Genomic DNA, 26577 nt, shown 5'->3' with positions numbered 1-26577 from the left:
TGTAGCTTTACATACATAAATTATAGTTTCTTATTAATTACTTATTGAACATCAATCAAAATGTTGTTATCTATTGAATTTTAAAATATGTCAATACAGCGTAAAAGGGTTCCTATAAAATTTGAGCCTTGAAAAGGTTGAGCACCACTGGTTTAGACGACAACAATAATTATATATGAAATTGCTTGCCCTTCATTCCAGACTTTCAATACACAATGCTGATGCAGACAGAGACATGTGATAAAAGTATCTCATGACACTCATTCCTGTGAGCCTTCCCCCCACACACACACACAACCTAAGCATTTCACAAAGTTTGAAAGCATTCCTCCCGTTACCCTAAGGAGAACTTTGGGGAAAAACACTGACCCCATAGTTCTCCTTTAAAGAAACCTGTCCCCATGTGTTTCACTTTAAAACATGTACCACTAGATCCAGTTATTGCAGGTATATTCACACCGGCTGCCACAGTCAACCACATTGCTGCTGGTGTGTGTGTGCCCATACAGTGACGATGTGCTTGATCAATCTAGATCGCACTTTTAATTTTGAACTTTATGGAAATGCCCCTCTATGAGCTTACTGCAGTGCCATGCGGTTGTACCATGTCTCACTGTGGTGCGCTCAAAAAAAGAACTGCCTGCCGTACTTTTTTTAAGCGCACACCACCGGAACACAATGGTGTGAACTGTCACCATCCATAATAAGGCAAATTGCTTTGTCTTTTTTTATTTGCCAGACTTCTAGCGTTGGTGTACATACATTTAATTCCTCTCTTTTTGTGGGACAAAAGTTTACTACCTTGTTGTTCCCCACTATTTTTATTGTTATTATTCTGCCTTGATTTCGGTCGTCCGTTGTTAGTTATACTTACATGTGCCAACGGATTTCCTATATTGACTGGAGTGAGCCCACTATTATTAACTCCTTTTTTACTACTTTCTGTGTTATTTTTATCTATGATTAAATTATCAACGTTTAGTTTAAGTAATAAACTATGCTTCAAAAAGCGGCCGGCGCAGCCCAAATGCATATGGTGAACAAGCCCTAATGCTTTTTCTTTTGTAATAGGTGAAACCTGATAGCGTCTGCTGCTGGGAGTTACCATTTCCACACGTGACATTCTTCATCAATTTCATGCATGCATGGCATTGTACTCTCCAAATGCATGTTACCAACATTAGGTAATTAAACGAAATTAAGCTGGTTTTGCAGTTCTAACCTATACAAAGACTTTAACATTGATGCTGCCCATGCAGAATCATGCCCCTGAATGCAGCCTTTACGCTGTCACTTGATATCTCCCAAAGCTTTGCTGGGAGCTCCAGATATAAAGTGGTTATGTAACATCTATGGAGGGGGAGTAGCAATGGTCACCTGTGAACCAAATTCCCATTATTTTTACCTCTAATTCTCTGAGAACTATACAAATTGCCTCAGCAGAAGAAACTATAGTAATGCAATGTACAGATTTTACCATGCAATATTCCAAGTACTGCTAGTGATATGAATTGTGTTGACAAGGTCTACTTAATGCCAAACTCCAGCAGCCCTAGATCGGGGAGCAGTGAGTTTTTGGGGACAGCACCAGAGTGAAGTCAGTGCTCCTTTTTATTTTTTTTGTCCTTTTAGTAAACCAACTTAATGTGCTTTTTGAATAAGGAATTCAATATAACAAACATAATTTCTAAAATTCACTAGCCCATGACATATTTCTGATCACTATAAGGTTGCAACATTTGATTGCTATGTTTTGTAGACTAAATAAATCCTTATAAATACTGGTTTTGAACAAATGCGTTCCCCCTTGAACAGTAAATATGTGAAATTCAACATATGGCAAACTGTATTTAAACAGCTAGACAAGTGAGACCCAGGGCATTTTCTATTTTTTGTGGCAACTGATGTTAACAATAATATGAAATGTTTATGTAACCAAAATAACTTTTTCGAGTTCCCTAGTCTCTTATAAACCTCTTTGGTAGAGAAGAGTTTTTATTATGAACAGTCTCTGCTAGAATTATGCTGCAATTCATGTAATTATCCAACCAGCACCTGTCCTGCCAGTTGCATTAATTCAAAGCACTTTCCAAGGTTCTAAACATGGAAAGTGGGTTGATAGCTCATCATTATTTAATAAAGACAGCTTCAAACGCATCAATGCTTCTTTGTACATTTGTATCACAAACAGCGAGCATATTTCTCCTTATTTTATTTTTAAAAAACAATAGGAATAACATTTAGATTAAAAAAGATATAGATATTGTAGCTTTAGGATGTGGAATAGCACACTATTACTGATGCCAGAAACACAATGAAAATATTAACAAATCATATTCCCAGGGCTACATAATGTAATATATTAAGGCCTATTTAGTAAGATAATGCACATAACAACAATGAAGACAAACAGGCAGAAACCTGCAGCAACTACTTTAGAAATCATCTCTTAACTGGTCTAGCAAAAGTATGGAGTTCCAACAGAATACTACATTTCATGCATTATTATTTCTCTTTCATTCAAACCAGATAGCATTGTTCTATGTTATCAATGAAGGCTAATGCAGTTAAAAAAAAAATAGAAACTGTCAAACAAAATAGTGTAGTAGTTTTGGTCAGGTCAATTCTATAAAGACATTCTAACCATATCAAAATGCATTCAACTCATATTTAACAAGTATACAATGTATAATACACCAGAAAAACACAGCAACACTGCATACTAGCTTGCTTTGTAAAGCGAACATGGTTTAGCAAAAATCAGTAGCATATTTACTCTTTTTCAACCAACAAATATACATTGTGCAAGATTTCTCAATTTCCCAAGACACAGAAAACACCCAGAGAAGGATTTTTGTTGCCAAGTGGCTGAGACCATCTTGGCTCTGTTCTTAAATGGGCACACTTTTGCTAGGGGCACAACAAAAAAAGAAAATATGGACTTAAGTTTACTGATATATTGTCCCTGCCCCCCAAGTTTGTTGTGATGTGTGTGTTCCTACTTCCAACCCAAACTGTCTGACATATCTAACCACAAATCAAGATGAGATTGCATAGCCACATGAGACATACCCAGGCTGGGAGCAGAGAGAGTGAAAAAGACAGTTTGCCCACTCTGCATGGTTAAACCTAGAACAGCTAACTAGTAGAGTAGATAAACTGTTACCCTACTTACCTATCTTACTGAATACATTTTCTTGTGTTGTTTCTGTATTTCCCCTGACAACATGGATGACTGTGTCTCTGGGAAGCCATTTTACTTTTGGGAACAAGTATCTGCAATATTTTTGTACTTTAAGTTCTTGCATTGTTTTCCCCCTTTTTTTTTGTCATTTCGTGTTCAATATCTCTACTCTTAATACGATGATCTATCATCTATACTTTTTTAGCTGTTAACTCTATTTCCCCTGTTTACTGTGATTAGTTTTTGTGCTGCCATTTAATCTTACCTCAACCCACCTTCTTAATTCTTAACTGTGTGACGCAATCACTTAGTGGATATTTTAGGGGGTGGGATTGATGGGCATATATGTCTGCATATTCATTTGTTTCACCTGTTTGGACATACACTCCTTCTCAAGACTCATGAGTGCTTCTGCTACTATCTATTTGTCTACTGATACTACTTAGCTACAATGCACCATGCCAGATAATCCCTGGACAGTGTGCAGTATCTTCCAATGCATTTCTTCTGTCGCCCTACTTTGATAGCGATTAAGTTGTAGATGTACTGAACTAAAGTGGGCAAATTGTAAGCACACAGTAATCAATTAAAAAATGTACAAACTGTTTAGGGCAGCAACAATGAGTACGTGGACAGCTTACTCTGGCAGATGACAGTTGAAATCCTTTTAATGCACAGGGGAATATACTACCGGCTCCAGACAGCCTTGCCTTTCTACAGTAGGCCATGACATACTGTATGTTGCAGAAATTGGGCCCTGCTCATAATGATTAGCCGGAGGGAATGTGCAGTACTCAGGAGCATGAGGGCATGTTTCAATGTTACCAGAAAGCCCCAGAGCTTGGACAATCAGAATTGCATAGGATTTTTTCACAGTAGCAGTAACTACAGGCTGCTGCAGGCACCTCTAGGTGCTTGCACATTATACTCAACAGTAGTTTATCTTTTTAATTCTTTGCATACTTTAAAGCCTTATGAAGAACCAGCAGGAAAACCAGTGAGTAATTTGGCATTAGCAACTGTAGAATGTAGTTTATATTAAGTGAAAAGATCTAGGTTCAGTTTGAACTGCAGTTTGCCATGATAGCAACCTGCACAGTGCTGCAGAAATGTTCAAACAGCTGTGAAATATACAGTATACACTCAATGTTTAATTTTTTTATTCCAAATGAATAAACCCTTTAAAAATGATATGTAAAAGTTCAGTGTAGTATAAATATATATTACTATTGGTCTTTCGGTTCAAGAGAAAACAGAAATAGAAAATCTACATGAAGGTAATTCATCCATTAACAGACACAAATAAAAGTGCATATTCAGGAAATATGTTAAATAAACCATCCAAATTGTTTATGAGGTAATAAAGTGCTGGTGAGAGAATTTGCTGTTAAAATGTTGAAGTGTGCCCACAGATTGATTTATGTGCTAGTTTACTTAATGAAAATGGAAAGTAAGATTGAATATTGTACAGTGCTTAAGAAGTTGAAACCCAGCAGTATTAAATCAAGTGGACCGAAGAATTAAGTAGAAATGTATGTGAAATAGTGATGGAATGAAACAAATAATGATGTCTTTGTCTAGGTAGTCACATATCTTTACTACTACAACCCATGCCTTTAACCCTTTCGCTGCCAAGCCCTCCAGAACATTTTTCAAATCAGCTGGCCAAGCCATTTTTTGGGCGCCCGGTATTTTTAAAATTAGCGGTCATCAGCGGCTTGTGAGCCGCTGATGACAGCTATTAATTTAAAGGGGACAGTCTGCTGAACAGTTCTACTATAAGCTGATGGTCGCTAAAGCGACCATCAGCTTATAGTAGAACTGTAAATGCCAGGTCCGTACGACGTACTGAGCTGGCCAGCTGGAAGCACTTTTGTAGCTCCGTACGACGTACGTCCTTGGCAGCGAAAGGGTTAAAAGGTTTCTAGTGCTTTAAAACTCTAATCAAGAAATAAAGTAATATATAAATGGGAAAAAATATCTATAACCAATACATAATTCCTACATGTGAACCTTCCTTGGTTACAAGAGTTAATACTGCCCTTTGCTGGTTTTAAACAACATCTCCAGTAAAATGTAAAGCAATGTCTCAAACAAAAAAAGGTCTATGAAGCCACATGCAGCAATTATCGAAAGTGTAGGCTAGGCAGATAATTAAAGTATTAAATGAGACTTTAATGTGGAAATAATCCATGCCATGCCAGCATTTGCCATATTGTGCATAGCATACTTGCACAATATGACACACTTACCTCTGGGTGTGCTCCAGGGACGTGCGGTCAGGGGAGGCAGGTGAGGTAGAGCCTCACCTAGTATTATGAAGAAAAAAGGTGTCAGCTTTTTCTCCATTCAGAGCGGCTTGTTGCAGGTTACACAGCAGGGAAAGCCAGGCTGGCTATTGCTCCCAGCAATGAAGTAAAAAAAAGAAAAGTTTAAAAAAATAAAACTAAGTTTAAAAAAAGTAAAAAATAAAGTTATATTAATAAGAAGTAAAAAATATGTTAAAAAAATAAAGTTGAATAAATAAAAATGTAAAAAAAAGTGAAATAAATAAAAAAAAGTAAAAAGTTAAATAAAAAGTAAAAAAATAAAAGAAAAATAAAGTTTAATTTAAAAAAATACAAAATTAAAATGCCCAGTAGGTGCGGAATACAGCAGGGGCTGGCTGGCCACTTTTAGCCCAGGGACATACAGTATGTAAGTAGCAGCCTCATTAGATCTTCTCCCTCTTTCTACAGTCTCGTCTCACTCTATCCTATTTCACCCCTCATCCACAATCCAGTCCTGTTGATTGCTTTCCTCTCCTCTCTCTTTTCAACCACACTACACTGCACCCATAATCCAATCTTGCTGACTACTGTCCCCAGATCAACAATCCAGTCCCCCTTTTCCTCTCACTTCCCCTTCCACAACTTAGTCATGCTGACTCCTCTGTCCTCTTCCTCTACAACCCATTTCATTGCTTCTTTTCTCTTCCTTCTCCACAGTCAAAACCCTGCTTCCTCCTTTCTACACCTCTACAATACAGTTTTGCTGCCTTCTCTTTCCCCTTTCCTACTCAATATGATCTTGATACCCCCAGAAAATTCTGTTTTCCTTTCTTCTTTCCCCACCATACAGTCTTGCTGCCTCTTCTTTCTCAGTCCTACATAATCATGTGTTCAAGGACAGGCTGTCAATTAGAGCCTCACACATATTCGGTACATTGTTGGAGCAAACAGTGAGTTTTTGGAACCCCACTCTAGGACATAAGTATTTGGGGGGCTTGGATGATATTTTCTAATGGCAGACTTAAGGTGGATCAGTAGACCTTAAAGAAAAGGACATGTCATTAGTAATGGAGGTTAACCAGTTGCCGTCTGCTCGTTGCAAAAAAACGGACTGACGGCACAGTCGCATTGGCGGGTTGCCATCTCTAGACGGCATTTTTTTTCTGCTCGCGCGCACGGGCAGAAAAAACTTGTCCAATGTAAAGAGTCGTTACCGGCTGTTTCACATATACCCGATTGGCGGCTCTATAGTTATTTTTCCTTAATATAGTAAAAAATTAAAACCGCAGTGGTGTTTAAATACCACCAAAAGAAAGCTCCATCTGTCCCTAAAAATTGTATAAAATTCGTTTCAGTACAGCGTTGCATGACGGAATAAATGTCAAAGTACTGAAACATGGCCTGGATGGGAAGGGGGTGTAACACCGCGAACTTCAACTGGTTAAAGTCCCTCACCGACTATCCAAATAAAAGTACATACAAAATAATAATGCAATATAAGCTGCTTGTGACTAATGGACAATTCACTAGATGGCCTTTATTCACTTTGGATGAGCTGATGTAAGAGCATCTGCTCTGACACACTTTATGTTATAATTGGTGTACAGATTCGTCACGGTATAAAGGTCTGTGGTCTTGGGGACAAAATAGCAGAAGTCTGCACAAAACTGATATTTATTCTTATATATATCTTACAAGGAATCTTTAAGCAAATTAACTGCATAAGAAACCTCAGACAGTTGCAGCCATCTGACTCCTTGCTATTATGATTCATACTAGTTTCATCTCTGATGTTCATCACACTGTTGGGTTTTTTTTCCCTTCTTTTTTGCTTAAAAGGAGGCTCTCTTTAGGAGAAGTGCAAGCTATGAAACTTCAGCTCCAGCTTGCTCTATCAGTTTTCAAAATTAGGGCCAGTTTTTTTGGGAGCTGGGGTGTCATTAGAAAATAATGGCACTGCCAGCGCAATCGGCAGTGGTGTGCGATCCGTGACTGCACGATCATCATGCACGAAACCGAGCGGATGGCTGGGTGGTTACGGAATCGCACACCACCGCCGATCGCGCTGGCAGTGCCATTATTTTTTAATGACACCCCAGTCGTGCCAGGCAGATTGCGCGTTTTCCTGCTGCAATACCGCCGCGGGCGATAACGGTTGAAAACAGTGCACGGTGCATGTCGTGAAAATAGGTACATCTACCTTTTTTCAGCGATTGCCACGCAGATGTAACCCCATACATGCGGATGCAACCGCTGTATGCAACCGCACACGATCGCACGTCCTGGGAATCCCCAAGTCTGCACCAACCCTAAAGGGTAAATTCACTTTCCCAAGTAATTTGGGAAAATGGAATTACCCGCACAAATCTCCCTCCCACTATACTTACCTTTCGGCAAACGGTCCTTCCCGTCCACCAGTACGGGTGTACTATCTGTACCTGTTCCATGTATTCTGAATTTCGCTCGCAAATTGCAAGCACTCGTTGGTCAACGCGGTCACCTGACGGCACTGACCAATGAGAAGCGCTTCTTAGCACTGCTAAATACGGTTTTGGTTAAAATTTATTTTTTTGTATCAGGACAAGTAGATTGTCATGAGGGACAAGTAGATTCGGCCCCCGCTTTAGTCCTTGGACAAGTAGTTTTTTCTAAAATTTCCACACCCCTGTAAATCCTGTATTATAATAACATTAATAATAATAATGTGTGTCATGTTTCCATTATTCTCCCAACTTCCTCAAATAATGTATCTGCCTGCAGAAATTCAGCCACATCACAGGAGAGATGCTTACAATAGTTCTATCAGAGAAGCAACAGATTTATATACATTTTATTGACACATACATGAATCTGTCGCAAATGCACCGTTTGGCACACTACAGCAATAAAGATTTCTACAGAGTATCTACAACGCTCTTTATATTTTCCAGGGACAGACATTGACACTAGCACTGCCACTAAATAAGTTAAACTTTTTTTGTTGTATTTAAAACATACTGGCACTAACACTGACCCTGCCACAAACACAGACACTAACCCTAGATCAAGCCCTGATCTAACTATTTTACCTTATTTTTTTTGACTTAAGGGGTTAAGCTGCTCCTTTCTCCTAAACTCTCTTTCACATCCTCTCTTCTGTGCTTGTAATTTGTTTTTCCTTTTTGTAGACTGTAGTCTTCTTCTACTACTTCTGTAGTCTTCTTCTGGTGAATTAGCCCATACTCTTGATTCTTTTCATAAAATCAATCTTTTTTTTAATCAAACCATTTTATTTTTTTCTCATGACTCTTCTTCCCTAATGTTTTACTTGCTGCCTGTACTATCCATCTTTTTCAAGCTTCCTCTCATTAACATACAATGCTTCTACATTTTTAACCATTTGTTAGGACAGTCATTGTTTAACTCTAGTTGAAAATTGATAATAAGATTTGCCAGAACAGTAAAGACAGGGTTGATTATGGTAACCTCCCTGGGTCCATTTTGAGGGAAATTCAGTCAAGAGAAAAACATTTATTTTATAAAGATTAAGTAAAACATAAGCAACAAGTTATTCTGTGTGAATGAGAACATGTAACAAATATAAAATAGGGAAGAAAACACAAACAATGGGTGCCTACCCTAGTGTAGATATATTTATTAGGTTAAAAACAATTTAGATAAGAGTAGTACTCACAAAAGTACTACTCTTTTACAAAAGAGATTCTGATGAAGGGGGCGTGACCCCCGGAAATGTGTCATCACAGGCATCTCATGCTGGCACACAGGATTGTCTGTGCAGCTGCTTTTATCCTGGTCGGATAGTAAAATTCTATTTTTTATCACAGAAAGCTCTATTTTTATCTACTTTTGTGAGTGCTACTCTTATTTAAATTGTTTTTAACCTAATAAATGTATCTACACTAGGGTAGGCGCCCCTTGTTTGCGTTTTCTTCTAGATTTTTACAGTCTCCCTGGTTGGAGTGGGGCAGCAACCTGTAGAATTTTTAATCGCCAACTCTCCATTAGAGCGGTCCTTTCTGGCGCTTTTTTTCCTACATAAATATAAAATAGGTGTTACCCCAATTTGGCTGCAAAAATCAAAATCGACATTAATAGCCCCCACTTCTTGGTAACAGACTGATACTTTGTCAGACCACTTTCCTTTGCCCTGCCTGGCTTTGTTGGTGAAGCTATCTCTACCACAGATTTTAGGATCATAGTGGGGTTTACAAACCTTCCTATCACAATAAGGTGGCAATCCCAGAAAAGGGCTAGACCTTTATAAAAACCTAGTCTGAAATATGCCAAGAGCCATTTGAGTTTTGTCTAGAATTCCACTTTCTGTTTATAATATGAATAATATTTACCTTATAAGAACAAATACATCAGGTCTCTAAATTGCAGATCTAGTCAGCTCTGAACATTCAATACATTGTTTCCTAATTCCTGTATTTACTAAAAAGAAGCATTCCATAACACAGTAAAATATCAAAACATTTTGCTCCAAACGTGATATTTCTTTACTGAGTTGAAAATCACACCCTAAATATTTCATCCATATAATTATACAGTTTCCTCTTCACAGCTGTTAGAAAAGCTTAAACTATCTCCTAACTTCTAATTGTGTTAATCTCGCTGCTAATTATGCTGATCTGATTCAACAGAACACTACATTAAAAAATAGAAGAATGGAGAGATACTAACTCACAGACAATGAGAATATTCTGCTTACAATAGCCCTAACAAAAGGGTAACATAGTTACCTGGACTAATTGGTTTTGAACAAAAAACAGTTAAGTGTTCCCAGAATTGTCCAATAACAAAGAAACACAGCTGTTGTAAATAAGATTTCTGGATTGGCTGCCACTAGGGATGTCCCGATACCGATGCTAGTACCGGTATCGGGGCCGATACAGGACATTTTCAGAAGTACTTGTACTCCTGAAAATACCCCGATGCCTAGATCAGATTCCGGCCTTTTACATTTTTTTAACTAGCTCCGGCCATTGACCCTCATAGCCCCTCCCCCGGAATACCTCTCCACCAAACGAGGCTCCCTCTCCGCTCTGACCTGTGTGACAGCATGGCGGGGGTAAGTGTTGTGTGGACAGTCTCTTCTCCCTGCTGGTGCTGGCTGCAGAGCTCGGTGTCCCTTTCACAGATCGCTGTAGCCAGCACGAGAAGGCAGAAGAGACTACAGTTATGAAATCCCCCGCTGCCCCCCTCCCCCCTGTATCTTAGCTGCTGCTGCTCTTCCGTGTCCCGTCCTTTTCAACTTTATGAATCGGTTTCCTTTTGGTGATATATACATTGCCTGCTGTCAATCAGCAGAAAGGACCTGATTGAGAACTTCGTCTTCAGTTCCCTCCTTTGCTGATTGACAGCAGGCAGTGGGTGGGTACAATAGCCATCCGCTATTGGCTATTGCAATTAAAAATATCCAATAGCAGGCTGGCAATTGCTCCCAGCCCCTTCCTGCTGTATTTACATTCAGTGAATCCAGTGAAGTCGAAAGGTGACACTAGAGGTCTAATCTTGTTCGTTTTTATCTTGGGAAGAAATGAACACACATATATGCACCTGAACCTCAAAGCCGGCTGATTGCTAGACCGGCCTGTGTAGTCTCTCTCCTCATCTGCTCCAGCGATGGAATGTCCCCTGGTGTCCTTAGCAATGACTCACAGGGCCTTAGAACGCCAAAGTGGAGGGGGAAAGAGACTGCAGGGACCAGTCTTGCAGCCAGTGGGTTCCAAGGTTCAGGTGAGTATATCTTTTTTTATTTTTGTCCCTAGACGAAAATGAGCACTTAACTCTTGCAGTGCGGGTGTAGCCCCACTGCAAGGGTTAAGATTATTTCTGCCCAGAGTTCTTCTTTAAGCACTTCTGCAGCAAGTCCTATGTATTAGGTTTTCCTAAGTTTGCATGTCTACAGTGCCCAGTACGAGTAACCCCAATCTTCTTTTTACATAATTAGCTTTTTTTATATTAGTAAAATGCTACATATGCAGGCTTTAAAAAGGATACTGCAATTATTACTAGTGCACTGTAAAACAGAAAAAGTATGCTTTCCTTGGTTGGTTGATAGTGTCATTCTAAGTATGAATTTCATTAAAGCTACTGTATGTGAAAAGAGGTCATAAGATAACTACTATAGAGATAATGCTGGTATATCCACAGAATGTACATTTTCAGTGCTACTTTCCATTTTGCATTTCAAAGGGATGTCTAGAGTTTCTTTGTGTATATTTTCTTTATTTGTTGTGTTCAGAACTAAAATATAACAGTTAAAATGCATGTAAAATATACTATGGGGTCTATTCACTAAGCTGCCGAAGGATCTAGCCGTATCGTCGGCTGATCTTTCGGCTAGCTTCGGCCCCAGGACCCCTTCGGTTCATCAGAATCGAAGGGCTGCTGTACGGGCTATTCACTATAGCCCATACAGCTCCCAAAGTTGGCCGAGCGGCTTAGTCGATCCGAAGGCATATGCCTTGGCTCGGCTGAGCCGCGGTGAAAGCCGAAGCCGGCCGAATGGCCGGCCGACAGCCTGCTTCTGACAGCTGGGCCACTTTCAGAGAGATCAGCGTCCCTGGTTACCAGGTAACTAGGGACGCTGGCATTACACACTGAGAACCTGGCCGGGCCGATATGATATCACAGCGGCCTCACCTGGTTCTCAGTGTGTAGTGACAGTGACTGGTTACCCGGACGCTCAGGAGAGAAACACGTTCTCTCGGTCGAGCAGAGTAAACCTTTCCTTGCAATATTTTTTTTTTCTGACCCTCAGTCAGAAAAAAAAAACACCATAGGAATGCATAGCTAGATTCCTATTGGCTATTTCACTTTGCAATAGCCAATAGCAAACTAGCTATTGCACCCGCCCACTACTGCTGTCAAACAGCAGAGGGGGACCTGCAGTTCTCCATCAGGTCCCCCTCTGGTGATTGACAGCAGCAGAGGGCGGGTGCAATAGCTAGTTTGCTATTGGCTATTGCAAAGTGAAATAGCCAATAGGAATCTAGCTATGCATTCCTATGGGTTATTTTTTTTCATTGTTTTTTGACAGCCCCAGAACCGCCCGGCCAATAAAAAACAGTTGGGCGGAGCTAGCTGTCACTGCTAGCTCCGCCCAATCATTTTCCTTTTTTTTCTCTACTTTTTTTTACTATTTTTCTATTCTGCTTGAGGGTACCGGGCAGAATAGCCGAGCCGAATGCCGCACAGCTATTCACTCACTGCTGTTCGGCATCTATGAGAATAGGCCGAACAGCAGCGAGTAGCCTGCCAGAGGTTCGGCTCAGCCGATCCACATGTTGGATAGGCTGAGTCGAACTCCTTCTGCACTTCGGGTCGGCCGAACATGCTGGGCATGTTTGGCCGACCCAAAGCCACACGTAGCCTTCCGATATACGGCTGAAATCAGCCGTACAAGCCTGAAGTGAATAGCCGAACAGCTTTCGGCTCACTTTACTTCGGGTCGGGACGGTTATTCACTCGGCTGCCGTCGGCAGCTTATTGAATAGAGCCCTATACAATACTTTTATAGCCAGGTATGAAATATTGCATATGGTTCATATTTTTGTTATCCAGCTAGTTACTTTTTACCCGTTTACAGCCTTCAGTAGCTCAAGACTAATTTAAGTCAAATAAATTAGTAAAAAAACAAGCTTATTTGCGAAAATAGGAATTGAAGTTAAAATTTACTCTTACTCCAGATCAACGACAAAAGATTTTGAGGCGGTCTGCCAAAACATCTATCGACGGTCACGAAGCAGAATTCGATTTTTAACTACTGGCTAGATGACATAATGTCCCCGTGAAGGTACACGTTGCATGGTTGTGGCTCTATAGGTACTTTTGCCCATATTTGGTGGGACTGCCCACTCATTCAAAAATTTTGGAAAAGTGTCCTGGGTTTCATTGTCCAAATTAAAGGGATTGTGGTGTCATGGGATCCCTGGGCATGTCTGTTTCATCTTACCAAAGACTCGTTAGAGATGTATATAAAAAAAAACTGTAATAACGTTGTATATTAAATGCAGCACAATCTCTAATAACTATGCATTGGAAATCACCCAAGTATAAAGAAATGGCTTCTTGAAGTAGATAAGATTCACTTTTTGGAAGAGCTTACATCTGAAGGGTGAAAACACTGTACAATTTTTAAAACATGGGCTTACAAATACTTATTGTGGATTGATTATTAGTGTCGATTGACTATTGTAGTATTGATAGAAACATAGATATTTTGGATCCAGTAACCTATATGTTAGGGATGCACCGATATATCGGCCACCGAAAATTAAATGAAAATGAATATAAAAAAATGTAAAAAGTTTATAAAAAATAAAATATTTTTAAAAATTGAAAAAATACAAATAAAAAACAATTTTCGGTATCGGTTTCGGCCTGACATTTTTTTAAATTTCGGTTTTGTTTTGGTTTTAAAATTTCCATTTCGGTGCACCTCTACTATATTTATAATAAAGCTTGACTACAGCGAAATGTGTCTATGTGTATGTCCAAGTCTTTGTCTTGTCATTACCCCAATCCTTTTGTGTGTCCCTTTGTATGTTTTATTTTTGCTTCATGGTTATGCTCTGTAATGATATGTAATAATATGTATGATAAGTATGTTAATATGCTTCCCTTTAATATTTACTTTTTAACATTGGCCTAAATATTGGAATTAGAGTAACTACTTTAGCTAGTTGGCTAATTCTATATATTACTTTTATGTATTTCTGTTAAAAAATGTTATAAGATATAATATATTAAAATAAATCTATCTCTCCTCCCTTCCCATTCCTGTCTGCTGTGTGTGTTCAGATGGGTGTATGGAGTTTCTATCAAATGGAGTCATAGGTACACCCTGCATTTATCAATTAAAACTATTGATTTTATATTATAGTGGAAAACTATATAAAACATCGGTTTCAAACTTATAAACATTAAATGTATAAACTGACTAAAAACCATTGTAGTTCCCTTAACCAGTTGACATCCGCGGTGTTAAACCCCCCTCCCATCCAGGCCATTTTTCAGTATTCAGTGCTGCGGTACTTTGACTGACATTTATTCCGTCATGCAACGCTGTACTGAAATGAATTTTATACCCTTTTTTGAGGACAGATAGAGCTTTCTTTTGGTGGTATTTATTCACCACTGGGGTTTTTATTTTTTTACTATATTAAGGAAAAATTACCGAAATTTAAAAAAAAAAACAGTTTCCCCTATATTAATTTTTTTTGTTGGTGGGGGGGTTGGGGCGTTGGAAACGAGCACATATAGACGATCGGCGGGCTATGGAGCCGCTGATCGCCTATATGTGAAACACCCGGTAACGGGTGTTTGCATTGGTCGGGTCTTTTCTGCCCGTGCGTGCCCGCTAGGGGGCGCGCAAGCAGAAACAAAATGCTGTCTAGCGACGGCAACCCGCCGATGCAGCAGTGCCGTCCGTCCGTTTTTTTACAACGGGCGGACGGCAAGTGGTTAAACATATGAGCACAATTTTGCTACAATTTAAAAGAAGTTCAAGTTTAGTTTATCAAAAACAAATGACAGCTAATATGTGTAAACAAATTTAATTATTTGCTTACATTAAACGCAGTGTCATCAATTTCATACATATTTCTATAGATCACTAAAAAAACAGATTTATATGACTTGTATGCACATATATATGCAGGGCCAAGTCATTGCATTGTTAATTCCATTTTAGGCTATAGTCCACACTTGATGGAATTTGTTTTAGTGAATGGTTAATATTAGTTAATCAGCACATTATTACCATCACAAAGATCTTGCATTACCAATATATCTTCGGCCTCTGTAATCAATAAGTAGTCCATTTGTGGCATACTGGACAATATTTAACCCCTTCCACTAAAAATCACAAGTCTGCATGTTAAAAATAAAGCATCTTACAATCATTAGTTAAACTAACATATTTTGCTTTTATTTACAATTACAGTTTTTCTACTTCCTGGTCCTCTTAGGCCTTACCGATGTAGCCCATGCCTAAAAGATGCATCCTGGGAAGGTTACATCACAGTACATTGATGTGAAATCTCGTTTGTAAACTGCTAAATCTTGCGAGATCTCAGGGAAAGTATTTTTTTCCCGAGATAATGTGCATGATCACGTCCAAGTCACATGTGCCAGAGTTCCAGAAAGTAAAGGGAGATGGATTAATCGGTTCTTAGTAAAATGGCCCCTGTGAAAAGAATGGGGAGGAAAAGAGAAATAATTTAGCAATTAGCTATAAGTATCTGTTTGTAGATTGTCATTAGTAAACATTTCTAAAGGTGCCTTTGTTGCCATTTTAAAGATAAGGGTAAAGTTCCCCTTTAACAAGGATGCTGTCCTCCATAGGTTCATAAATGGTAGCCAACAGATCATAATCTTTTTGCAAAATGACATGCACCATTACTAGTTTCATTTAAAACTACAACTTTATCCAACATGTGGTGCCTACTGAATCAGCTTACCCTCATCTCAAATCATTTTATGGAAAGGTAAAGGGATTCTTTTACAATGCATGAATCAAAATATGACCCAACTGGACCATATGTTGATTTGAGAGTATAAACAAACATCAATATATAAAAAGAACTTGTGATCTACAATAGTAGTTTAAAAGATTTTTACCTGTCCCCATTTTTGCTGGTGCTAATGATATAAAATAAAGTGAACCTTTAAATAACGGCACTTTCTCATAACTTCATTCTTAACATGCAACACTATCCATAAGCAGTATATTTTTTATTTATTTTTTAAGCTAGTAGTCTTTTTTTATTCCAGGCAAGTGATATTGCCTAGCCTGAGATGTTAGTAGTCTGCTGCAGGCAGAAGGGAGCAAATGCTCAGTCTCCTCTCCCACAGTGAACTGACTGCAATATTGTAACTTTTATAGTCACAAAGTGAGAAACTGCAACAAGTGGGTAATTTGTGTCAGATATATGTAAGCATAACAAACAACCAATTAAAAATGTGTCAGACCAATTACCAGATCTTCTTTTGCAGATATTATAAAAAATAAACATTGGCAATTTCAGCCGGTTCTTAAGGAACCGGCTGAAATTCGCACAGTGTGTGCCAATGTCTGGCCAGCATCCCTTGATCAGCTGGTTTTAAGGAGCCAGTCAGAAAATCTTTGCAGAAACAGAGCCGGCAGCTCACTGGCTGCTGGCTCTGTTCCTACATAGATTTTCTGACCGCCTCCCCAGACAGTGCAACTTAAAATAGCCAATAGCATGCTGGCTAGTTGTAACATACTTACCTTGACTCCTCCTTCCTTGCCAATTTAAACCACAAGGTTTACTAGTCCTGTGCTCGTGCAACAAATTCAGATGTTGGACATAGAGACTCTGCCTCCATGTGCTTAGTCAACATCCCTGCTACTGCTGAACCTCCTCATACCCTGCTACTAACCCTGAGCGAGCATTACACCTTCCATACCACCATCCTTTGGATCCTTTGTTCCACCAACTCTTCCCTATTGACTGGATGTGCCTCACACCTCATTGCTGTGTTCACCTGCATGCTGCTCCAGATCTCTCTAGTTGCCATTAGCAACCACCTGCTGCATAGCCTCCAGGACTTTCAGCTAAGCACTGCTACTCTGGGATTCATCCAGGATTTCACTACCTGCTCAAGACACTACACACCTGAGCCTACTGACTGCAAGTATCACCTTATTCAATACCAAATACAATGAACAATAATTGTTTCACAAAGTGTAAAGTTTTGTTTCACTAAAACTTTCTGTATTCATTGACTCTATGTAATCAACTGCCAAGCATGCAGGCGATATCTAACTACACCTGTGCCTGGACATTAACTCTCTAAAGCAAAGATTCTTATTCATACTTGTGATAAAACTCATCAGCCCCCATTCCTCGAGCGTTACACTAGTGCTCCCAGCCACTGTGGATCAATCAGCAGAGGAGCGGACCTGAAGGAGAATTTTCTCATCCAGGTCCCCTCCTCTGCTGATTAACAGCAGGCAGTGGGTGGGTTTAATAGCCAGCCTGCTATTGCCTATTACAGTTTGAAATGGCCAATAGCAGGCTGGCTATTGCACTGCCCACCGATTACATTCAGCTGTTAGCTGTAGAATCCTGCCACCAGCAGATAAATAGGGTCGGGGCAAGGCTCACTAGGGGCCAGGCGACTGCTTGCTGTTTATATTCAGCTGCTGGTGCAGCTGGATGTAAACAGAATATTGGTACCTGATATCGCTTATCGGCCTGAAAGGTGGTCAATAATCGGTATCAGTTCTAAAAAAAAAAAAAGATATTGGTCGACCCCCTAGTTGTATTGTATGCTAAACAACATATATCAGCAAATATTGTATGGGGTCTTAATACATTTGAAAGATAAAGATAGATACGTTTGACAGATAAAGTGTTTAATAATAAGGCTTATGATAATACACTTTGTGAGTAAAATGCATTAAGGTCTGTTGCTTAACCAACAATAATGCCCTGTGGCAGTGCATGGCAATACCATGGTGTAGTATGGCAACTATGGCGCCCAGGACTCTCAGCCAGAGGGGCTGAGAGGTTCCACAATGTGAATACCTTTGGAGAGGAGGAACTGGCTGTTCAATTCCTCCCAGATTTTACAGACAGTAGTGGGATACGATCTCCAGTCCTGGGGCCAGGTGTTGCCAGTGGGCAGGTTGAGCTGATCAGGTGGCTGAGAGCAGCCTTATTAGGAAGCCAGCCCAGTGCTTTAGAAGAGAGTTGTGGGTGTGCTGTAGGCACACAGCTACAGGCAGACGCTGCTGCGTGCGTGAGCACAGGTGACATAGCCAGGAAGGCTGGAGAGGTCCAGAGGGTCGGTGACCCTGAGATCCCTGTCGGGGAGACAGAGAGGGACAGTGACCCACGAGGGTGAATACCAAAGGTCTTGGAGCTGAGGGAAGCTGCTGAGGACGGTATATCCAGGGAAAGTCCTGGGACTATAACACCGGGAGTGTATGGCTAGATGTCGGTGAGACCAAAACATGATGTGTTAATGAGACTCCAATGAACTGTTATGCTTCGTTTATGCTGAAGAAAAGCAAGTTGTTTTGTGAAGTTCCTGGACTGTTCACCTTTTGAATGAATAAAGACTGTCCTTTTTATGTTAAAGTCGGCTTCAGGAGTGGTCTCTTAGCGCTCACCATTGTGCTATATACCCCAAACTATCACAGCCCCCAGATTCTTGGCATGTGACTGTGAGGACCCTATTCTTCTATCCTACAGTTGTTACTGCATTAACACAAGGATTTTCATGACTGTGCAATCTCTGATCCAGCATCTCAGCCCATGAAATGTTATAGATGGTAAACCTTTGTGATGCCTGAACAAAGATAGCTCTATCCTGTATCTATGTACTTTGGTCTTTGTGAGAGGTAATACATTTCTATAAGCATTGCATCTATACAATATTAAGTTTGCATGCACAACCACTTGAAGTAAAAATTAGCCAAACTATTCCATAGTTTCTGATCATTGATTTCATCATTATGTGAGTCCTTATTGGGAGGATTTCTCCTCAGTCCCCAAAATAATGGTTTTGGCTATAGTTCCAGTTAGTACATAAATGTAAACTCAATAGGTTAGGCTTGGAATATGGTAGGGTATTCCATCAATGAAAAGTGTACATACAGCTGAGTTATACTCACAAAAAGGCCTCTCTTCAAATTGTCAATACCTGACCATTGAAGTCATGCCACACATGCTAAGCATACTTAATAACACACCCTCACTTCACTATGTGCACCAGTTGCTCATCACCCTGCACACTGGGGTGCCAGTAGGGTAGGGGAAAACACAGCATTGATATGTGGCCCTATCATTTGTAGTAACACACCTGCTTTTATGGTACATACCAATGATCACAAATATTTGCAACTAAAAAGTTTGCAGCATGTATAAAAATGACTAGACTATATATTTAAAGTGGACCTAGCAGATATATATTTTTTATGTTAAGTGCATTGATACTTCGTAAAGTATAGGTGTAAAACCTATGTAGCAACTGCCACCACATGGCGTAAGAGAGTATATTTCTTTATGGGAACACCACCAGTAATAAAAGCCTGTCAAAGATTCTTACCCTTCCTTACTTTTTACTATTTCATTACCAAGAAAGAGATTTTCCATCAATCACATCACTTGAGGGGTACCGTATTTTTCGCTCCATAAGACGCACTTTCCCCCCCCCCAAAAGGCGGGGGAAAATGTGTGTGCGTCTTATGGAGCGAATCACTATCGCCCGACACCCGAGACATGCATTTTCGGGCGCCGGGCGTAGTTTTTTCTACATTTAGCCCTGCTAAAGCAGAGCTAAATGTACAGTAGCCACCACTGTTTGTTTAATACGAGTGATCTAATTAGATCACTTGTATTAAAACCGAGCAGCTGCGGCGATCGAGATCACCATAGAGCCCCTAGATAGAGCAGACGAAAAACGGACGTTCTTCGTCTGCTCTGTGTGATCACTGAGACCGTGATGCAGCTTCTGTCACAGCTTCTGTCACAGAAGCTGTGGTCTGTTCAGTGCTCCATAAGGCGCACCGGACCTCCCTGCGTCCTATGGTCTGGTGCGCCTTATGGAGCGCAAAATACGGTAAGTCCCCAAACAAAAACACAGCTGGCAATAAAAACCTGACAGTGGTCCCATGATTTGCCCCAAAATAATCATTAGCTAAAATGGCAGCAAGTAACTGCAATTTCATTATTAATGCTACATTTGTGCATGTCTCTGCAGACAATTAACTAAAATTGCAGAAAACATTCCAAATGTCTAGCAGGGTTATTCACAAAAGGGTGAAGAGTTTGGAGAAGGCAGAAGTGACCAATCTAGAACAACATAGCTGATTTGGAAAAATTCTCCTATTCAGCTAACTTTCTAGTTCATGTCGTCCTAGATTGTTCACTTCTCCTGCCTTTCCCAAACTCTTCACCCTTTAGTGAATAATAGTGTTTATTTGCTGAGATTGTGTCCTCACTACATATGGCCACGTTTTTATTTATGAAAATGATTGTGTTGCTGACAACCTTAACAACCTGACAACCTGCCAGTAACTGGCAATATTAAATAAAAATGATTGGAGATAAATATGTGTGCACCAATAACCACTCTGATAATTTGCTAGAGGATTGGCAAACCTAACACGCATAGGCCTACTATAATTTAATTTGAATATGTGCATTAATATTTGCATGAGGAGTGGCAAACCTGACACACCTTTAATACTGACTGTTAGATTTGCAGGTACATCATAAAACTAGCAGGTTTTAAATCCATTTACTCTTCCCTGGTATGCTTTTAATGGAGACCGGGTTCATATATAGTATATATATATATATATATATATATCCATTTGGTGTGCACAACAGGAATTCATATAAACCTTACCTATTCTGGGCAAACTTTCAAAAACAAAAAAACAGGTAGAATTGGAACAGACATTGCAATCAAAATATGTCCACTTTGAGCAAGCCATGGTACAAACAACATCTGACGTATGGCAGCCAAAGGGGAAAATACATTGATGCTTATCTTTCAAGCACAGCGCATTTAAGCAAAGTCAAAGACAGCTTATAGGCTGCTCTTCAGTTAAAGCCAACAAGTTATTTCTTGACAAGAAATGTTTAAGATGTGAAGGTTACATTGAGCAATGACTCGTAGACATCCACTGACATAGAAATGTCACATATCACCAACATGGAATTCATTTTGATAGTTCCCAAATTATGAGATCACCTTGTGCAAAAAGATGAGATGATACCTCTGAATGGATTTAGTTATGATGTACAAGCAAGATACATTATCTGCATGTATGTCCTAAAACAAACATGTATGCAGTGACTTCCCACTGCACAATTTTAAACATGAACATGTATTGTCTGAAATGTTTCTAAGATGGTGGAGTGCAGGGAACTTAGGATGCCTGCAAATACCCATTTTAGTTTTCAGACTGATCTTTGTTTGCCTGTGGAACAGATTGGGTCTTCGGTCTAGGCTGTACATGGGGCTTCCACTTCTGTGCGAGTTGAGAGTTAAAGGAGAGCTATGAGGTGAGTGCTTTTCACTCACCTCATAGTTCTAGCCGACCTGTGACAATGAGACTGTCACAGGTCGGCTCAGTAGATCGGGAGGTGAGCGAGCACATACCGGCGTTTGCTCCCCTCTCGATCCTGTCACGGCTCTCTGCCGTGACAGGGGAGGGGCTGGATTCCCCCCTCTCCGATCCGCCAGCGCTGACTGGCGGAATGGACGGGGGAGGGGGCGGGTACAGGTGGCTCTGCCTCTAGATAGGCAGAGCCAGCTGTCAGTCACGCAGCTGGGCGGATCCCGGCATAATTGTCGGGATCCGCTTCAGCTGTGGCGTCTCAGTATACCGCGAGCAGCAGCTCGCTATATACTGTGGCGTCTCAGTCTCAGTATACTGAGCCTAGGGTGACGGGAGGAGGCTAGTTTGTGTCCTTCCGTTACCCTAAGGAGAACTATGGGGAAAAGCCTTAACCCCATAGTTCTCCTTTAAGCCTATCTGGTGTGGGAAGAAGGGAAGGTGAGTATTAAAAAAAATGTTTCCAGGTATACCTTAGCTGAGTACCTACCCACTGCACATTTTCTCTGAGTATTTTCAAAACATACATTGTAAAAACATGAAGCAGGCGCCAAGTAAAAGTCTATGTAAAATAAAAGAAAATAGAAGAATACATTTTGGTCTAACTTTATAAAGAAATTTGATTTTGATATTTAACAGAAAGTAGAAAATATAATTTTTTTCAGTTTTTTGTTGGTTCATTTGCGTAAAAAAAAATATAAATTTCATTTGGGTACAGTGTTGCATGAGCGAGTAATTGTCAGTTGACGTAGCACAGTGCTGAATAGCAAACAATGGACTGGTCAGGAAGGGGGGGGGCAGTGGGGCTGAAGTGGTTAAAGGAGAACTATGGGGTTAAGGCTTTTCCCCATAGTTCTCCTTAGGATAACGGGAGGATACAAACTAGCGTTCCCCCGTCACCCTAAGCTCAGTATACCGCGAGCTACAGCTTGCGGTATACTGAGACGCCGCAGCTGAAGCGGATCCCGACAATTATGTATGGATCCGCCCAGCTGCGTGAGTGATAGCTGGCTCTGCCTATCTAGAGGCAGAGCAATCTGTACCCGCCCCCTCCTCCATCCGTTCCGCCAATCAGCTCTGGAGGATCGGAGCAGAGAGGGGGGAATCCAGCCACTCCCCTGTCACGGCAGAGAGCCGTGACAGGATCGAGAAGTGAGCGAGCGCCGGTATGTGTTCGCTCACTTCCCGATCTACTGAGCCGACCTGTGACAGTCTCATTGTCACAGGTCGGCTAGAACTATGAGGTGAGTGAAAATGTCCTTTAATGTCTGCTGATCCAAAACAATAACAGTTACTGCAGGCAAGCCTGGTTGATAACATAGAAAAATGTATCAAATACAATCAATCTCAGCTTCTGTACAAAGGTACGTTTACTAGCTCTTTATTGCGTATACAGCGGTAATGTATGTAATCCTGTAGGATGTAGTGTAGATGTGCCTCTCACAATCACTGGACATGTGACAATAATGCTGGACATTTTTGCTTGATAACTACTTGTAGGGATCAAGGGTATTGTTGTCAATCACTGCCTTTTGCATTTAAATGCAGCACTGCTCAAATGCAAGTGTTCCAATGCAAAACTCCATGAAAGGCTGGATTTGATCTGCTTAGCTTGCAATGCAACACATCCCAATAGAACCTGCTAGGTCCAAAGAAAGCAACACAAAACAGGTCATATACAGTCTCAGGACTGTCATCCACACCGCACCATTAAAGTAAATGGGCATCTGGTGACCTGCATTTTATGTGTGCTTCATGATATGACAAAAACATAAATTCATCTACTTACATAAGCCCTTCATGTATTAACCAATATCTTGCAGGTGTATTCAAGAACAATGATGCTAAGTAAAGTGAAGCAATGGTGACTGATTGTATAGTTCTGAAGCACAACAGGGTACAAATGTGTCCACCCAAAACAAAAACTAAAACCTCTGCCCTCTTGTCACAGTGTATCAGGCAGTAAGCACTCAATTTAATGAGTCCACCTTGTTGTAAGATATAGATAGCTGTAGATGCACAGTGCACACACACACAGTCAGTCAGCCATCTCCTCGCTGTTGCTATCATTATTGTTTGGGAATTACTAGTACCTTGAATTGGGACTGAAGCTGATCGAGGCACCACCTGCCATTTCCCGCCATTTCACTGAGCTCACATTACGCTCCGCAGCACACACAGACAAGTATTTCCCTCTTGGATTGGAACCAAAGCTGATTGAGGCAGCACCTGCCATTTCCCACCATTGCACTGTGGGGGGGAATTCACACCTGGACACAGATTGTTTGCATCCATGCAGTCATTACATATCATTATTATCCACTCTGCTGGCCTGGGTAACTTAGCTGTGCTTTATGTAATTATGGGACCAGGAAACTCTGGGGGGTTGAACCCCCCTATTCCCCTTCTTATCTACACCTCTAGCTGAGTATCTTCTTTATAGAGGCAGGGTCACTGTAAGGGTCAATGGCACCTTTTAAACTTTAAAAAGCTATTCACACATCACTGTACACATATCCTGTATGCCTTACTCTATAATGCAATCTCAGGGAATAGATGAGGGAGGTATTGACAGGAATGGAAGCCACAGATGCTGCAGGCACCATTCTTTTAGGTGTAAAAACAGTGCCTGCAGCATCTGTGGCTTCACTTCCTGTCAATGTGTGTATTTAATATGCCACTGACAAGGATCATAGAAACACTTGGCAAGCATTAAGAATGTGGCCATAGCACCTGCACTTCACATATATGTATATAGAGTCTAACTAACCCAGATATTAATAAAAGGTCATAGAAAAGCAAGGAAGCATTGAAAACATTACAGGAAAAGCTAATATTGTTTTCTGGCACTCAAAAGTCTAATGGAATTTACTAGAAAATATGCTCATATGGTTTGCCTTTGAGTTTTGGGGGTCAGCTTTGACTCTGACCAGCCTAAACTGTCCCAATATCTATTTGAAGTATCTCGGTGTCCCTAGCCATAGTGTTGATTGCTTCTACCAACACTTGTTAATAAGTTCCAGTAGTTGGTTACAGAGAGGTTAATATTGTGACTTATGTAGATGTGTCACCTCAGATTATCACTGTTGGAATTGTTTCTGGGGGTAGATCTGGTTGATACAAAACCAGGAGCATAGAGCTAGAGAGTTTCTGAGGAGCTTCAGCCACGGAAATAAACAGTGCATCTTGACATTTTGTGGGATGTACCTCCATGAGCCCATTTAGAAGATGTGGTGCTGAACTGGCTGGTAGAGAGAAGCAATCTGGCCGAGAAGGACCTTTTTCCTGTCTTGGTGCTGTTCTATAGTAAAAAATTGTATTTTCTATTAAATACGCAAACCCAGGCTGCCATTTAATTAGGTAAAACACCTTGAAATCATTTACCACACCTCTAAACTTAATCAGTAAAATAGTGTTAAGAACAATAAATATAAGCAAAGTGCAAAAAGCCATATCATCCAATCAGAATTTACCTTACTAAGCTGATTACACTAAGTTGAACTGAAGGACCTTTTTCCTGTCTTGGTGCTGTTCTATAGTAAAAAATTGTATTTTCTATTAAATACGCAAACCCAGGCTGCCATTTAATTAGGTAAAACACCTTGAAATCATTTACCACACCTCTAAACTTAATCAGTAAAATAGTGTTAAGAACAATAAATATAAGCAAAGTGCAAAAAGCCATATCATCCAATCAGAATTTACCTTACTAAGCTGATTACACTAAGTTGAACTGTGATTGGTTGCAATGAGTTACTGCACTGTCATTTCTCTTCACCCTGATTAATCAAACTGACCTGTTTGACTTTATTGCAAGGTGAATGTATGGGCTGGCCTGCTAAGTTTGAGTATGTGGGATCCTTCCCTGGTATGACTCAGGGCTGAAAATAAATACAATGATGATGATGATAATGATCACTCAGATTAGAAATATGTGTGTAGATTGATCCATGCAGCATAGCAATAGTATCATTCATACATATAAAGTATATACATTGGTGGAGGGATGTATCAAAAGTGGAGAAGACAGAATATGGAGCAATTGCCCACAGTAACCAATCAGCTTGTCTCTTCAGTTAAGACTTGAAATGTAAGAGAGAAGCTGATTGGTTGCCATGGGCAACTGCTCCAGATTATATCTGCTCCTGGTTTGATATATTTACCTCATTCTATTTTTAGATCTGCAATGTTTATAATTTTACAAAAGGATCCAAATATAAAACATTCAAATAAAAAAAAAAATGTATTCCAAGTAAGCAAATAAGAAAGAAACAGGTGCTCAGTCCAGGAATGGTTTGTGTGATGAGCATGATGTACTGAAAGCAATAATTTATTAAAACAGGACTTAGCACATCTCAGTGTGCTACCATTTTAAATCACTGTTTTAAAATTGCTGTAATGTTAAAATGCTGTTCTACAGTGCAAACATTGTTCTTAACACAGTATCTCATTATCAAACACTTGCATTAGCTGGTTGTACAGTGGTTCCACTGGGAACTAACTACACTAACTGCAGTGGCCCACACCCTTCATTTTGGTATAAACCAAAAACACAAATATTTAGTAGAGAAAAGCTGAACATAACATTGTAATATAAAGAGAAGTTAGGTAGACTTTCTTTCTGACAGTGAAAATATATATGTTCCAATAACAGATCACTTAGAAATTGCTACTATGCTTTATTTGTAAAAATATTAAATGTTTTTCAACATGCAACAACATGCAATGTCTAAATATGCATGTTAGTGTGATAATCATAATGTTAGTTAGTTTACCAGTGTCGGTTAACATTTTTAAGGTTTTCTTTTACATAATATATCTTCTTGTATATGTACATAAGAACAGATTTTCCTTGCAAGAGCAAACTGAACTATGCTATACAAGGGTGTCTTGACTGACTCCAGATCAACTACAGGTTTAGGGTTCTGATAAAACAAGGTTTTTCCATGTACACATGTATTCAATAAACATATCCTACAGTTTCTTTCTACAAATCATGTTGTAGGACCTAATTA

The 26577-nt window shown here is 40.0% G+C and overlaps 1 protein-coding gene and 1 long non-coding RNA gene across 4 annotated transcripts in view; both read right to left on the bottom strand.

Annotated features, from left to right (window-relative positions):
* Positions 1-26577, bottom strand: part of GABRB1 (gamma-aminobutyric acid type A receptor beta1 subunit) — a 361839-nt gene that overhangs the window by 322244 nt on the left and 13018 nt on the right. The gene's annotated exons all lie outside the window — the stretch shown is intronic.
* LOC108793676 overlaps positions 23830-26577 on the bottom strand; it is a 12934-nt gene continuing 10186 nt past the window's right edge. Inside the window, exon 3 of the long non-coding RNA XR_001941655.1 lies at positions 23830-23940. This is a non-coding gene — a long non-coding RNA (uncharacterized LOC108793676). The remainder of the gene's footprint in view (positions 23941-26577) is intronic.

Source organism: Nanorana parkeri, unplaced genomic scaffold (genome assembly GCF_000935625.1).
Source record: "Nanorana parkeri isolate BGI_ZX_2015 unplaced genomic scaffold, ASM93562v1 scaffold24, whole genome shotgun sequence".
NCBI lineage: Eukaryota > Metazoa > Chordata > Amphibia > Anura > Dicroglossidae > Nanorana > Nanorana parkeri.
Note: the sequence above shows the minus strand (reverse complement) of the source record. Positions and strands in the feature narration are given on the sequence as shown.